The following is a 16,797-nucleotide window of genomic DNA, read 5'->3' as shown; positions in this document are numbered from 1 at the left end:
AATAGGACCAATCTCATAGAATGGCTGTCAGGATTAATGAATTAATTCTAACAAAGCCCTTATAAGATGTCTGAAATGTCATTCACATCGGACCTTGTTATGACTTACTAAGATAATCCTAACATTTCCAAGATGTCCCACACAGCCTCTTATGGTAGGGGGTGAGGAGCGTGGCGGAACCATCCTCTCATTCATTCCATAAAGAGCGGTTGAGCGTCCCAAATGTGCCAGGCATCATTTTAAATACCAGACACACAGAGTCTTGTAAGACAAGACCCCTCCTTCAAGGAGCCCGCAAGCTAGTGAGGCAGCTGTACTTAGAGCGTAGAGGTCTGAAAGCCCCTCTAGCTTTTCCCTGAAGCCTCAGCATTTAGTTGCACCTTACTTGAAAGGTGCGCAGAGAAGAGATTATTATATCTTTCACAGTAGCAAATACCCCATGCACCCCTCTGGATGTTAGAATAGAGGCTAAACTTCTTGAAGGTTCCCAAACTTTGAATGAATATTTCAGTCTAAAAATGTACAGAGAATAATTAAATGAATAAATAGAATATTATAAAGGCCTCTGAATCCTCATTTTTGTGCCATCCAGTGATAACCACCAGTCTCAAATCAGGTATTAGGATTTCCATGCTTTTTAAAAACATTTACTGTAAAAGTGCAAACCTATAAACAGTGTATGTTTCTATGTTTTCAGACTTGACATCAATGATACCACATTGTAAATCTTCTGCAGCTTGGTTTTTTGAGGAAAGCATTTTGTCACGGAAAAGTTCAAATACAAGTAAACAGAATAGTATAATGAGAATGAATAAACCCACAAGGACCTACTGTATAGCACAGGGAACTATATTCCATATCCTGTGATAAACCATCATGAAAAAGAATGCATATATAACTGAATCATTTTGCTGCATGGCAAAAATTAACACAACATTGTAAAAAAAAGAAACTATACTTCAATAGAAAATAAAGGTGGCTCAGTGGTAAAGAATCCACCTGCAATGCAGGAGACACAAGAGACGCAGGTTCTATCCCTGAGTCAGGAAGAGCCCCTGGAGAAGAAAATGGCAACCCACTCCAGTATTCTTTCCTGGGAAATCCCATAGACAGAGGAGCTTGAAAGGCTACAATCCACAGGCTCGTTAAAGAGCTGGACATCACTGAGCGACTGCACACACAGTGCCTATCACCCAGCTCCAATTCACTGACTCGATGCACTTGAGTCTGGGTGAACTCCAGGAGTTGGTGATGGACAGGCAGGCCTTGCATGCTGCGATTCATGGGGTCGTAAGGAGTCGGACATGACTGAGAGACTGAACTGAACTGAACTGATGATCAACATCCAATTTTTTATTTTTGGCCATGCCAGGACTTTGTTATGGGATGCAGGATCTTTAGTTTCAGCATAAAAAATAAAGGATCTAATTCCCAGACCAGGGATCAAATCCAGGCCCCCTGCATTGGAGCACGCAATCTTAACCACTGGACCAGCAGGGAAGTTCCTATCTGGTTATTCTTGGCGCACCTGTACTGCCATCAACGCTACCTCAGTCTCACTCAATTATACTTTGCAATTCTGTTTTTAAATAAATCTTACATACATTTGAATGCATAATCTTAACTGTACACATTTCAAAAATAGATTCACCATGTATCACTATTTCTATCAAGACAGAGAAGACTCTTATCTCTTACAAAAAATATTCTCCTTTCCCCAAAGTCTTTTTTTTTCCTTCCACCATCCTGCCCCCTAGAAAGCCAACTGTTTTGACCTTCGATTACAATGGCCTGTTCTGTAATTGCATATAAATAGGCTGATAGAGTCTACAGTCATTTGTATCCTTTTGGGGGGAAGAAGCATCACATTTCTGAGATTCATCCACATTGTTTCATGCATCAAAAGATGGCTTCACTCTACTGAGAAGAGTATTCCACGGTACAAATATAGCATGGTGTATTGATTCATTCTCCTGGTCATGAACATATGGGCTGCTTCCAATTCTCGGCTACTGTGAATAAATTGCTAAGAACACTTTTATACTACCTTTTTGTGGTTATTTGTTTGAATTTCTCTTGGATGAAGGAGTGGAACTGCTGAGTCAGTGAGTAGGTGCAGTTTTCTTTAAAAAAATTTTTATTGAAGTACAGTTGATTTACAGTGTTTGTTAATTTCTCCCATACAGCAAAGTGATTCATAGAGGAATGTGGCCTATCACATGATGGTTTATCACAGGATACTGAACATAGTTCCCTGTGTTATACAGTAGGACCTTGTTGCTTATCTATGCTTTATGAACTACTTTGCCTCTGATACTCCCAAACTCACAATCCTTCCCTCCCTTACCAGTCACAAGTCTCTTCTCTACACCAAAGAGTTTATTTCTGTTTTGTAGATTTGTTCACTGGTGTCCTATTTTAGATTCCACGTATAAATGATACTACTGTATGGTATCTTTCTCTTTCTGGCTTGCCTTCACTTGGTATGCGCATCTCTAGGTCCATCCACTTTGCTGCGAATGGCAGTTTTTCATTCTTTTTTAGGAGGTTGTTTCAACTGTTGGAAAAATTACCAATCTTTCTTCCAAGGTGGCCATGCCATCTGACTCCCTTTCCAGTGATGTGAGAGCATTCCGCTTGCTCCAACATCTTGACCAACCCCTGGTGTCAAGCATGTTTCACTGTTTAAGACTGTTGCTTCTTTTTATTGAGTTGTCATTTTATTATTTTTTATTTTTTTTAATTGGATAATGATTGCTTTACAATGTTGTGATGCTTCCTGCCACACAACAACATGAATTAGCCATGAGTGTACACAAGTCCTCTCCCTCTTGAACCTCCTTCCCATCCCTCACCCCGCGCCACCCCTCTAGGTAGTTACAAAGCATCAGCTTGAGCTCCCTGTATTATACAGCAACTTCCCACTATCCATTTTACACATGGCAGTGTATAGTCCTTTTTATATTCTGAATAGAAGCTCTTTGTCAGAAATATGTTTTGGAAAATTTTCTCCAATCTATCTGTTCATTTTTATAATGATATATTCCACTGAACAGAGTCCTTGTTTGCTTTTTTTTTTTAAATTGGTAATGTTTTCTGAATTTTTTCTTAGAAATCTTTGTTTACCTTTTGGATCTTTTTTTTTTTTTAATTACAATTTTATTTATTTATTTGTTCTTTTTTGGCATGGCCTTGTAGTATGCAGGATCTTAATTTCCTGATCAAGGATAAAACCCGAACATGTAGACGTGGAAGCACAGTCTTAACCCCTACACCACCAAGAAATTCTCCTTAAATTTTGTTATTTTAAATTCTACACTTAAGTCGAAGATCCATGAAATATTAAATTTAGTGTGGTGTGAGGTAGGGGACTGAGCTCACTCTTTCACCATACAGATACCCTGTGATTTTAGCACCATTTGTTGAAAACGCTTTCCTTCCTCCCTTGAATTACTTTATTGCTTTTGTCAAAAATTAATTCACCAGATACACATACGTCTATGTACCGTCTTGCAGGCTGCATTAATCCATGTGCCTATCCTTATGCTGATAACAAACAGTTATCAAGCTGTGTTAATGACCGTAGCTTTATATTAAGTCCTGAGGCAAGCAGTGTGAGTTTTCCAGCTTTGTTCCTTTTTAAGGGTGTTATTATTTGGCTATTCAAGATCATTTGCATATCCATATAATTTTAGAATTAGCTTATCTATTTCTATTTTTAAAAAGCCTTTAGGAATTGTGATTTGAATTACATTGAAGTACAGATCACATCTTAACAACACTGGATTTTCCACTCACACAAATATAGTATATCCTCCCATTTTTAGCATCTTTAAAATTTTTTCTTAGCAATATTAAATAATTTTTAGTAGAAAGGATTCACATATCTTCTCTTCAATGCATTGCTAATTATAATTGTTAAGATATTGTGAAAAAATGATTTTTTTATTTCCCAATTCTTTTTTGCCAATATATAGATAAATAATTGATTTTTCTTTATGTACCATGTATCCTGAAATATGGGGCTTCCCCAAGGCTCAGCGGTAAAGAATCTGCCTGTAATGCAGCAGACGCAGGAGCTGTGGGTTTGATCCCTGGGTCAGAAAGATCTCCTGGAGAAGGAAACAGCAATCCACTCCAGTATTCTTGCCTAGGAAAGTCCAAGGACAGAGGAGCCTGGCAGGCTACAGCCCAAAGGATGGCAAAGTGCTGGACACAACTGAATAACTAAGCACACTGACCACACCCTGAGATACTGGTAAATCCATTAAAACAGTTCTAGGTGCTTTCTTCACTAACACCTTAAGATATTCTTTAAAAATACTATGGTGTCTGTGAGTCTGAATTCTTTAAGTAATTAATATAATTTTGTTTATAATTATGGATAGTATAAAATTCTCCCTTTTGAATTTTCACACTTTTAATTCATCTTGTATCATTGAACAGACTAGAACTTCCATACAACACTGAATAGAAGGTTCCACATGCCTGCCTTTCTATCTGATCTTAGGGGGGAAACACTCAGTGCTTCATCATTAAGTATTAACTGTACGTATTTTGTAGACGCCCTTTATCAGATTGAGTATTCTGGTTTGCTAGATGGTATCTATTCTAGTGTGCTTGCTGAGAATCTTCATTATGAATGAATGTTGGATCTGGTTAAATGCTTTTTATTCTCATTCATGGTTTTCTACTTTAGCTTCCATTTGGCAGATTATATCGGTTAATTTTTGAGTGTTGAATCAAACCTGTATTTCTAGAACAAACTTTGATCATGATATAGTATACTTTTTATATATTTCTGAAGATTTGTCAATATTTTGTTAAGGATTTTTGCATCTCTGTGTTAGAATGTTTTCTTTTCTTATATTGCGTTTGTCCTGATTTGATAGAAGGTTTTAACTCATAAAATGATGAAGGCATGTTTCTTCTTCCTCTTTTTACTGAGTTTGTGTATTTCTCTCAAATGATCGACAGAATTCACCTGTGAAACCATGGAGTTCCAGAGTTTGTTAGAAGATTTTAATTTAAAAATACAAAGTCTTTCATGCTACTGCTAAGTCACTTCAGTCGTGTCCGACTCTGTGCGACTCCATAGACGGCAGCCCAGCAGGCTCCCCCTACCCTGGGATTCTCCAGGCAAGAACACTGGAGTGGGTTGCCATTTCCTCCTCCAGTGCGTGAAAGTGAAGTCGCTCAGTCGTGTCCGACTCTTAGCGACCCCATTGACTGAAGCCTACCAGGCTCCTCCGTCCATGGGATTCTCCAGGCAAGAGTACTGGAGTGGGGTGCCACTGCTAGCAGTCTGTTAAGCTATTTAGAATTCTCTTATCATCTTGTGTCAGATTTGTTTTGCTGGTCAGTTGAGTTTTTCAAGGCATTTTCCCATTTTGTCTGAATTGTAGAATTTGTTGGCATAATGGTCTTCATAATGCATCCTTTCTACCCTTTTAAGGTCTGTAGGACCTATAGTGGCAGTGATTCAATTCCTGTTAAATGAAATCACTGGTAATTTTTGTTTCCTGTGTTCCTTTTCCGTTTCCTAGTCTTTTTAAGAGTTTATCAAATTTATTAATCTTTAAAAATTTTTGACTTTGTCAGTTTTATTTCTTGTTTTTGTTCTTTCTTTTTTTATTTGTAATATTTTTTATTTTTATTTTTACTTTATTTTGCTTTACAATACTGTATTGGTTTTGCCATACATTAACATGAATCCGCCACGGGTGTACATGAGTTCCCAATCCTGAACTCCCCTCCCACCTCCCACCCCATATCATCTCTCTGGATCATCCCCATGCACCAGCCCCAAGCATCCTGTATCGAACCTAGACTGGTGATTCGTTTCTTACCTGATAGTATACATGTTTCAATGCCATTCTCCCAAATCATCCCACCCTCTCCCTCTCCCTCAGAGTCGAAAAGTCCGTTCTACACATCTGTGTCTCTTTTGCTGTCTCACATAGAGGGTCATCATTAGCATCTTTCTAAATTCCATATATATGTGTTAGCATACTGTATTGGTGTTTTTATTTCTGGCTGACTTCACTCTGTATAATCAGCTCCAGTTTCATCCACCTCATTAGAACTGATTCAAATGTATTCTTTTTAATGGCTGAGTAATACTCCATTGTGTATATGTACCACAGCTTTCTTATCCATTCATCTGCTGATGGACATCTAGGTTGCCTCCATGTCCTGGCTATTATAAACAGTGCTGCGATGATTTCTGCTCTCACCTGTGTTACTCCTTCCACCTACTTATTTTGTCTTTCTTTCTAACCTCCTACGATGGAAATTTAGATCATTAATTGTTATACCTTCCTTCATAAGATAAACATTGAAAGCTACCACTTGGTCCTCTAAACATTGGCTTAGCTGCATCTCTCACCTATTTATTTGGATATTAATTAATAAAAATAAACACTAGCAAAGAGTTATACAAATAAAATAGTGCAAAGAACACCCAATATCCTTTATACAGACTCACTTAATATTTCTTTCCATTTGCTTGGCATGTGTGGTGGGTACAATTATTTTTTTTAAACATCTGAGAGTAATTTGTATACATCTTAGACCTTTACCCTTAGGTACTTAAATGTGTATTTCCAGGAGTAGGAATACTTTCTTCTTTAACCACTGCAATGATCAAACTCACACATTTATATTTATGCTCTACTTTTAACTAATATACCAGCCATATTCCAATTGCGTCAGTTTCCCTAAAAAGGTCCTTAATACCATCTCTCTCCTCCAGTACAAGCATTTATCAGTCAAGTTTCTTTAGCCTTAGGTAATCTGGAATGTTTCCACAAACTTTCTTTGTATCTTTGCATAGACAGTTATCCATTTGGGGATGTGTGAGATTTCCTGGTGATTAGATTAAGGCCATACCCTCTTAGGACAGCACCTCTGGAGAAACACAATGTCCGTCTGTTCCTTATTGGTGATGTTAAATTTAATCATTCAGTCAAGGTGCTGCCAATTTTTTTCAGAATACACTTATCAGTTTTTCTCATTTTAACGAGTAATCAATATGTAGGAAAAACACTTAAAAATCATGCCAATATCTTGCTCTCAGCAAAATCTCCTCCTGGATTTAGTATCTGCTGGTGATTCTTCTATGACTCATCTTTACCATGGTGATTACAAAATAATGACTCCAAGCGCCAGTTTCAGCCCTTAGCACTGTAGTAGAAACTAGAGCCTCCTTTCACCTGGATTCATATGTATGTATATGAATGTATGTGTCTCATGTATATATTGGATCTATTATCTATTTAGTATCTATCTATTATGAATGTGGATTCATGATTCCCTACTTTTCCAGGGCTCATCGCTCATTACCCTTTGTAATTATTTTGGTGCTCACACATGCTTGCTTATGTGCTTGCATGCTCAATTGCTTAAAGTGTCTGACTCTTTGTGACCCCGTGGACTGTACCTCACCAGGCTTTGTCCATGGAATTTTCCAAGCAATAATACTAGAGGGGGGTGCCATTTCCCCCTTCAGGGGAATCGGCCTAACCCCGGGATGGAATCTGAATCTCCAATGTTGCCTGCATTGGCAGGCAGATTCTTTATCATTGTGCCACCTGGGAAGCCCATTTTGGTGCTCATGTTGTCTCAGATTTGATCAATGGGAGCTCCTCAGAACTGGCTCCAGTTCATTCCGTTTCTCCACTGGGTCATATACCATTGTGGTGAATATACCAAAACTATTTCTGCATTCTATTGTCAGTCGCCATTAGGCTGTTCATACACTCACATATGTATGAGCACTGCCATCATATGAACTCCTGCGCATGTCTCCTATGAACACATATGTTCCAAGACAGAGCTAAGCCTAAAAATTCTGATTCTTAAGATATGGGAATCACCTTTCTTGATCACAACTATTTTGACCATAACTATTTGAACATAACTTTCTTGATCATAACTATTCACTAATATGCTAACAAAATAAGTAATTTTGCCAATTTACACTTTCATCAACAGTGAACGAGAGTTTCTATAAACACCCTTCCCAACACTTGGTAATGTTACACAAACTCACACACACAAACACACAGCACATTTGTCATTTAACAGGTTTTAAATAGAAACTCATCGCTGTATAAATCTACATCTTCTCAGATGTGCACGGGCCACCAAGCCTTCCTCTTGGGAACTTTAGACATTCATCTACTTTACTCTCATTTTTTAAGTTGAAAAATGAAAACTCTGATGCATTAAGTGACATGCCCTAGATCACAGAGCTGTCATGAATTAGACATGAACCCAGATATGCTAACACACACACACAAAAGCAAAATTTCTATCCATCTAACCAGTCTGACACTGTGTAGATTTATGACTAAGAGGATGTATCAGTTTACATGGTGTGTGTGTAAAATGGGTGGGATGGTTTTTTTTTTAAATTAACATTTTGGTTTGAGGTCTTCAAAGCTATTCTGGAATAAATATAACCTTCAAAGTAAGTCACCCACAATGTACCTTTTACCCTCAATCTTTTTCTGAGTAAAATTAAACTAAAATGAATGAAAATCCCAACAACCCTGGAGAGACATCCTAAGGAGGCAGTCCTCCATAACAGTGCTTATTTTTCCATGTGGATTTACAGCCTGAACAAATGAGCAAGGCATCAAGTCAACCTCAGCAGCCTTTCTTTGTCTCTCTCTCTCTCTAGCATCCTGTGTAAGACACTGCCCCCAATTAGGAGAGGCCCCTGAGCACTGGCCCAATCCAAGGCCAGGAACCACTCAAGGAAAGCTGCATCCTCTGGTTGCCCCAGGAAACCATGGCTCCTCCTGGCCTGTGGCTTTCGAAGCTCTGCTTGCCCACAACCCTCATGCCTGCCTGCTTGCCCAGCCTCACCACCCTCTCTGCCTGGGAATCACTCATTAGCCTGGGATTAGCAGCTGTAACAGCAGCAGAGTGGCCAAAGCCCTGTGCCCTGGGCTATGGCTGCAGAGAATTGTCTGGGGAGGGATGGCTCAGCTGTCCGAGTGCCAGGCACATGTCAAATCCAATTTGGGAGAGGATCTTGTTAAGCTTCCTTATCTGATGACAAGCACTCCTTTAAAAAAAAAAAAATCATCAGTTAAGAAGGTTTTGCAATGTCTACCAGGCACCCTTGCTCAGGTCAGATAATGTTTCCTGTCAAGAATATATTTATTCTGTCTCTCCCATCAGTCACTCGGTTCAAGGAAATATGATTAGTCATGGAGGATTTACATATAAGCCTTCTGGCCACTGATTAGTCTTTGACCTTTGAAAGCTTTGGGACTCATTTCTGTGGCTGCAGAGTCCAGCATCTTCCCAAGTAAAGGGCACAGAGCTGTTTTTGTTTTAATTTTTAAAAAACTTTTTATTTGGTATTGGGGTATAACCAATTAATAGTGCTGTGATAGTTTCAGGTGAGCGGTGAAAGGACTCAGCCAATCGTTGAGTTACAATGTGTTAAGTTCTACTGTACAATAAAGTGACTCAGTTATACATGCACACACTTTCTTCTTTATATTCTTTTCTATTATGATTTGTCACAGGATATTGAATACAGCTCCCTGTGCTACACAGTAGGAGCTTGGTTTTTTCAAATTCCTTTTTAATTGATGGATAATGGCCTTACAGTATTGTGCCAGTTTCTGACAAACATCAACACGAGTCAGCCACAGGTATACCTACGTCCCCTCCCTCTTGAACATCCCACCCCGCCCAGTTGCTCCAGGGCTCTGGTTTGAGAGGAGCTTATTGTTTACCTAGCTTACCTTGATGATATGCTAGCTTGCATCTGCTAACCCCAAACTCTGCCTGCATCCCTCCCCGACCCGGCATCCCCCTCGGCAACCACAAGTCCCCACTCTATGTCTGTGAGCTCGTTTCTGTTTCATAGATCTGTTCATCTGTGTCATATTTGGATTCCACAGATAAGTGATACCATACAGCATTTGTCTTTCTCTTTCTGTTGGAAAAGTTGTCAGTTAGCAATGATCCTGCCTCAGATAAACCCCACTGGCTAGGATACTGCCACTCTGCAAAACTCGCCTTTCTCTTTCCAACTGACTCCACTTGGTTTGACAATCTCTAGTTCCATCCATGTTGCTGCAAACGGCATTGTTCATTCTTTTTTATGGCTAAGTAGTATTCTACTATATATATATACCATGTCTGCTTTATCCATGCATTCATCAGCGGACACTTAGGTTGTTACCGTGGCATGGTTCAGAGCTGATTTTCACTTCTACTTGTTACCCTTTCAGAACCACAAGCATCAAAAAAAAAAAAAAAGGGTGCCCAAAATAGTAAAATCAACTGCTTGTGAAACAGTACTTTCCTACATGCTAGCAGTAGCATAAGTTGTTCTGACCCTGTTTGCAAAGGAATTTTCCAGAAGGTACCAAAACTCACAAAAGCATATGTACTCTGACATTCTACCCATGGGGTTTTCCAAGGAGAAAAATGGCTAAAACCAATTACATATCTGTCATGGGCTGGGCGTGCTTATAGCCACGCTGTGCTACTACTTTTGCACATCAGTCTTTTGACACATACCCTTATTAAGCTAGCAAAGGGCTAATGACTTATCTAAAGCTGCAGCATTATTACGAGGGAGAAACTGCATTCAAACTCCATCTGCCTGAGTCCAATCCCGTTTCTTCCTCGGTAAAATATTGCCTTGTGAGGAGGTCTGTGCATGAACATCTTCACTGGAGCATTACTCATACTAACAAAAATGTGAGAAAAGAAAAAGTGGCTCATAACAGGAGAATGTTTGGGTAAATTATGGGAAATTAACCCCATGGATTATTTGCCTTTTTATAAATGATAATTGTAAAGGTTATTTAGCAGTGTCAGGAAAAAGCATGTCATACAACATTAGGACAAGAGAATAGAACACAAAAGTATTACTAGGTAATCATTATAACTATATTAAAATGCATATCCATATGGAAAAATTGCTCCTGGGAACTTGGAAAATAAACAACTTTTAAAAGATATTAGTAACTAAATATAATTTCTCAAAATACCCATTATTGTTATGAAGTTGTATTTCAAGACAGACACTTGTTTGGGTGGGAAGAATAAATATATTCAGGGTGGAAAGGACGGGAATTTGAATACTAGCTCTTCCATATTCTAAATTTGTGAAACTGGGCAACTTATGTATAATCCCTGAGCCTCAGTCTTTTCCATCTGTAAACAGTGATAATAAGTTTAACTTCACAAGGTCAGAGTGCAAATTAAGTAAGTTAAAACACATGCAAACACTGAGCCTACTGTGATAAATCCATTAACAAAAATATCATCCACAATAAATTCATTGGCCAAAAATAAATTAAAATGATGGTCCTTCTTAAGCGTCCACCCCCTCCAAACTTGCCTGTAAGTTTTCTGAGGCAAGACACCCCTGAACAGAAAGTGATCTTTCAGCCCACACACGTATACATGCTCACAGGGCAGTCAAGGGAGGGGAATAAACAGAGGAATTCACCCCTGGCCAGTGTCATTCTCAGCTCAAACCAGCCATAGATCCGATGCTTCACCAGCACTGAATGCATTATATATTAATCCCTGGGCTCTGCAGTGAAGCCCACGTGTGAAACTAACCCTGCCCTCCTCCTCTGGGCATTTAGCAGATAAGACCTTGTTACAGGCTGGGCAGCGAAGCTCCCTGAAGCTTCTTATAATGAATGTCCTCGCTCTATAAGACATCGTAAGCTCTGGTCTGTGTGGCTGTTGGGGAAAATTTTCCCCAGCTTCAATATTGCTAAGAGAACAGGAGACATTCGACAGGACAAGCGAGACCTATTAATATTTCTCCACGGTGTTAACAGCAGTGCAATCATGCTCTCTAAACGTGAACTTGCTCTCTGTCCTGTTCCTACTTCCCAAAATCAGATGCAGGGTCAAGGGACTGGGGAATGAGAGAGGACAGAGCTAAACAAGCACAGACGGGTTTCTGGCAATCAACGGCACCCAGACCCGCAGCATCCTAGTGGAGAATCTCACCTGGGCTCTGAAGCACAAGCCCTAAGCTCACAGTGGTAGGTGGCCCCTTGGTTAGAGTGAACAATCTGCTCCCCCTGCCAAGGAGATACACTCTTGCTTCCAGCCAGGGCCCAGAGAGGAGGGCGAGGGAAAAGAGAACGGTGGGATCAACAGAGAACAATATTACCAAAATTTACTATCAATCCCATGAGAGGAGCCTAAGCTTGCTGACTTGATACTCACCATCTGCCAGGAAGACATTGCTACCCATCATTTTAAAGAAGAGGAAACCGAGGCTCCAGACTGGCCATTAGTCATCTATTAGGTGGGTACTTCCTCCAGGCAAGGAGCTAGGCCCTCTAAGGAGACACGAGAAGACAGAAAGGGGGATTTCACATTTGCCTGTGACGCTCGTCTCCTGGGGCTCCTCAGAAGGCACTGTTCCCTTGGGCGGATGCTCACAGATCAAGAAGAAGTCGGCAGTCCCCTTGTCCAAGCCGTCTGCTCCTTCTCGTGAGCACCAACTTGAATGAAACAAACCTGGTGTCAGGATTGGGAACAGCGCTTTCAAGGGCTGTGCTCAGAGCAATTCCTGCCTCCCAGCAGAAGGAGGCTCACTGGGCACCCACCAGTTCAGGAGACTCTGTGTTCTGTCTGCTCGCGATGCAAGCAAGGATGCCCCGGCAGGGCTGGGCGGGCAGGGCGAGGACTGCTGCTGGGGCGACCCCTTCTTCCCCAGGAGTAGGAAGAGCATAGTATATGGAGTCGGGACACACACACACGTGTGCGTGCAAACACACACACACACACATGCAAACACATTTAGACTGAAACTGCCATTACCATTTGCTTGGTGTGTGTTTTAGACCAGGTCTCCAACCTTTTGGGCATAGGATGTGAACTCAGGATACACACACATACACACACACACACACACATATATACACGTCCACCCACCCCCTGGACTGAAACTGCCATTACCACTTGCTTACTGTGTTTTTCAGACCTACGGTCTCCAACCATTTGGGAACCAGGGTCCAGTTTCGTGGAAGACAATTTTTCCACAGACTGGGGGTGGGATTTCAGGGTGATTCAAGTGCATTTGTTTGCTATGCATATTATTTCTAATCGAATGTGGCTGCTGATCTGACAGGAGGTACTAGTCCAGGGCCCGGGGGTTGGGAACCCCTGTTTTAGACCACTCTCCTAAGCTCTTAGATCCTCATCTGCAGAAAAGGCTTGGGGGTAGGGGAGCTAAAAGCGAATCAGGTGTCAGGTGGAGACTACAACTAGCCCAGTGCCTGACCCATAAGCAATGTTCTTTTCCCCAGAACAATGTTTCTGGGCCGAGGACGGTGAGGGTTCGTGGAGTTAAAAAAAAAACAAAAGCCAAACAAACAAAAAACAGGAGATCAAGCGTCCTGAGAGGTGGGTGACAGATTCAGCCTGTTATTCAAATAGCGATGGTTCAGGCCCAGCCAACACCAGCCCCCTCATCTCAGAGCTCACGAGAAAACCCCAGGGAATGGCTGAGAGATATGAGCCAAAGGAGCAGGACAGAGGTTAGGGAAAAGGACAAGAAAGCCCAACAACTATCAGAACATTTTGAGTATTTCCGTCCAATTTTGATTTTATAGCCCAGGGCTATGTCTCATGAGCGGGCTTCGCAGATGGCACAGCGGTAAAGATTCTGCCTGCCAATGCAAGAAATGCAGGAGATCTGGGTTTGAGCCCGGGGCCAGGAAGATCCCCTGGAGGAGAAAATGGCAACCCACTCCAGTATTCTTGCCTGAAGCATTCCATGGACAGAAGAGCCTGATGGGCTGTAGTCCACAGGGTCACAAAGAGTCAGACACAACTGAGCTCACACGTTCACATGTCTCGTGAGCAAAGTGCACACCCTATGATTAAAGCCTTGTAGAAATGGGCGCCTAAAAGATTTTAAGGAATCACTTAAGACAGAGAGATAGCTTCCCCTCACATGCTCATGTCAGTGATCAGTCCCCTTGCGGGTCAGCACATTAATTCAAGCCAAATCCATTCTGCTTTCATTTCAGCTCTTTTCTCCTTTAGTTCTCTTTGGGCACTAGCTTGAAAGTGAAAGGTGAAACTGAAAGTGTTAGTCGCTCAGCCGTGTCCACCTCTTTGCCACCCTATGGACTGTAGACTGCCAGGCTCCGCTGTTCAAGGGATTCTTCAGGAAAGAACACTGGAGTGGGTGGCCATTCCCTTCTCCAGGGGAAACCAGGGATCAAACCCAGGGCTTCTGCATTGCAGGCAGGTTCTTTATCATCTGAGCCACCAGGGTCACCCCATTACACACTGTGGGTGTGTGGCTCGTGGATAGCATACCACACTGGTCAATCAGTGATTATAGCATGCAGTGTCCTGTCTCGGGATTCTGGATGGTACAGAGATGGCGGCACCTCTCTTTACTCTACTGCAGGGACTCCCCAGCCTCTGGGATCTAAAGATCTGAAGTGGAGCTGACATAATCATAACAAAGTGCACAATAAATGGAATGGGCTTGAATCATCCTGAAACCATCCCCTCTGCCCCAGTTGGTGGAAACAGTGTCTTCCAAAAAATGAGTTCCTGGTACCAAGAAGGTTGGGGACCACTGCTCTACTGAATTGTGATACACTAGAACTCATCTTTTCCAATCACCCGTTTAGCACTGGAATTAATATTGCTCATGATGGGTAACCATCCAACTCCTGCTTGGACTCTTCCTGTGACTGGAAGCTTTCTACCATCCCCCACCCCCACAAAAAAAGGCCATTTCATATAAGGCTCCAGTGCTGAGTCTGCTGCTGCTGCTGCTAAGTCGCTTCAGTCGTGTCCGACTCTGTGCGACCCCACAGACGGCAGCCCACCAGGCTCCCCCGTCCCTGGGATTCTCCAGGCAAGAACACTGGAGTGGGTTGCCATTTCCTTCTCCAATGCATGAAAGTGAAAAGTGAGAGTGAAGTCGCTCAGTCGTGTCCAACTCTTCGCAACCCCATGGACGGCAGCCTACCAGGCTCCTCCGTCCATGGGATTTTCCAGGCAAGAGTACTAGAGACCTATAAATTCCTAATACATATGTATGTAAGAAGGCCATTCATTGATAGCTCAAACTGTTTTTCATTGATTACTCCATTGGTTAGAAATCTTTCCCTGCTTAACTTTTATGCTGTCTCACTTGGAGCTGCTCTAATATTAATATTGGCAAGTCTCTCCAGGCGGAACATTTCTGCTTCCTTCAAACACTCTTTCTACTGCTTTGTTCCCAGACCTGCCCTACCTGCTACATCTTGGTTTCTCTCATCTGGACAGTGATCCCTGCAGAATGTGACATCTGTAAATACCACATTTCCAATGTTCCCTTGAACCAAAACTCTTTTTATTCAGGGATCTGTATGTATATTAACACAGCTCAAGCAGCGCATTTAGGTATATACATGAAAATATGTTCCAAGTACATAGGACAATTTTGCAGGAGACAACTAGGAAAAGGCCGATGGGGTTCATTCCATATGGATTCTGAAGACCAACACTAGAGACACGAACCCCAGGAGGGCAGGAAATCATGTGAAGCAGACATGGGCACCCTGAGGCCAGCACCTGAGGTCTGCTGTTGGTGCAGCAGAGGGTTGAGGGCACAGATGACTCTTGGCAAAGTCACAGAGAAAGCTGTTTGACTCAGAGGCCCCTGGGCCTCTTCCTTCCTCCCTCCTGATCTAGCACATGAGGTGGAAAAGGGACCAACTTTCAGTTCAGTTCAATTGCTCAGTTGTGTCCAACTCTCTGCGATCCCATGGACTGCAGCACACCAGGCTTCCCTGTCCATCTCCAACTCCTGGAGCTTGCTCAAACTCATGTCCATCATGTCAGTGATGCCATCCAACCATCTCATCCTCTGTCGTCACCTTAACCTGGCTTTGAATCCTTATTCTTCCAGGCTGTGTGGTGTCAGACAAATGCCTTTCCCTCTCTGAGCCTCTGTTTCATGATCTGTGTCATGGGAACAAGGACATCTCCCTGTCCAGGTGGCTATGATGATCAAGGACAGCAACAGAGTCCCTGGCACAGCTCTGGAAGCATACAGGGATACAGAATGGGGCTTGCACTCTCCACCCTGCAGATTCTCCACCCTCTTTAGAGCAGCCTGAATTGAGCAAATGCCTTAGATCAGCAACTGACAACCTGGTGTGGGCCCATGAGGTGGATGATTCCACCCATGGGGGTGCTTGTCTGCTAAGGTGTTAAAGAAATCTTACGCTATAGTCAGGGGGTGGCTGTGATGCTGGTGGTGGCATTTGATTTTATTTCTTACCAAGCAGCTTTCATGAAGGCTCTGAAATAGCTGCTGCCCCCTCTCCCTCTCCCTCCACCACCTGCTTTCTCCTTTGAGGTGGGACTTAAAAGATGCCATCCACAAGCTCACAGTGACTGCTAGTGTGTCTCAGCTACAGGGCAGTTTTTTCTTTGGCTGCACTGCACAGCATGTGGGATCTTAGTTCCCCAACCAGGGATCAGATCCATGCTCCCTCATTGGAAGTGCAGAGTCTTAATCGCTGGCCCTCCAGGGAAGTCCTGACAGGGCAGTATTTTCCACAGAGTGATTTGGTGAGGATTGCAGACATATGGGCAGAAACAAGGTTTCCTTATTTACTAAGCTAATCTCAAGAGCTGCTATTCCAATACCTTTTGCGTGTGTGTGTGTGTGTGTGTGTGTGTGTGTGTGTGTGAACTGTATGTAATGGGAACCATCAATATGTCAGTTTGGGTTTTTTTTTCATCCATTTATTCAACAGCCCTTTACCT

General features: G+C 42.1%; 1 protein-coding gene and 1 non-coding gene across 2 annotated transcripts in view; both read right to left on the bottom strand.

The window, feature by feature from the left end:
• The window catches only part of ASIC2 (acid sensing ion channel subunit 2), a 1,230,438-nt gene that overhangs the window by 1,169,329 nt on the left and 44,312 nt on the right, over positions 1–16,797 (bottom strand). The window lies entirely within an intron of this gene.
• On the bottom strand, positions 9,908–10,041 carry LOC138084967 (U4 spliceosomal RNA). Its single transcript, XR_011145356.1, has one exon. It is a non-coding gene; the product is annotated as a U4 spliceosomal RNA (small nuclear RNA).

The sequence above is a fragment of the Capricornis sumatraensis genome, chromosome 8, assembly GCF_032405125.1.
Source record: "Capricornis sumatraensis isolate serow.1 chromosome 8, serow.2, whole genome shotgun sequence".
NCBI classification, from domain to species: Eukaryota; Metazoa; Chordata; class Mammalia; order Artiodactyla; family Bovidae; genus Capricornis; species Capricornis sumatraensis.
This window is presented reverse-complemented; position numbering and strand designations above follow the sequence as displayed.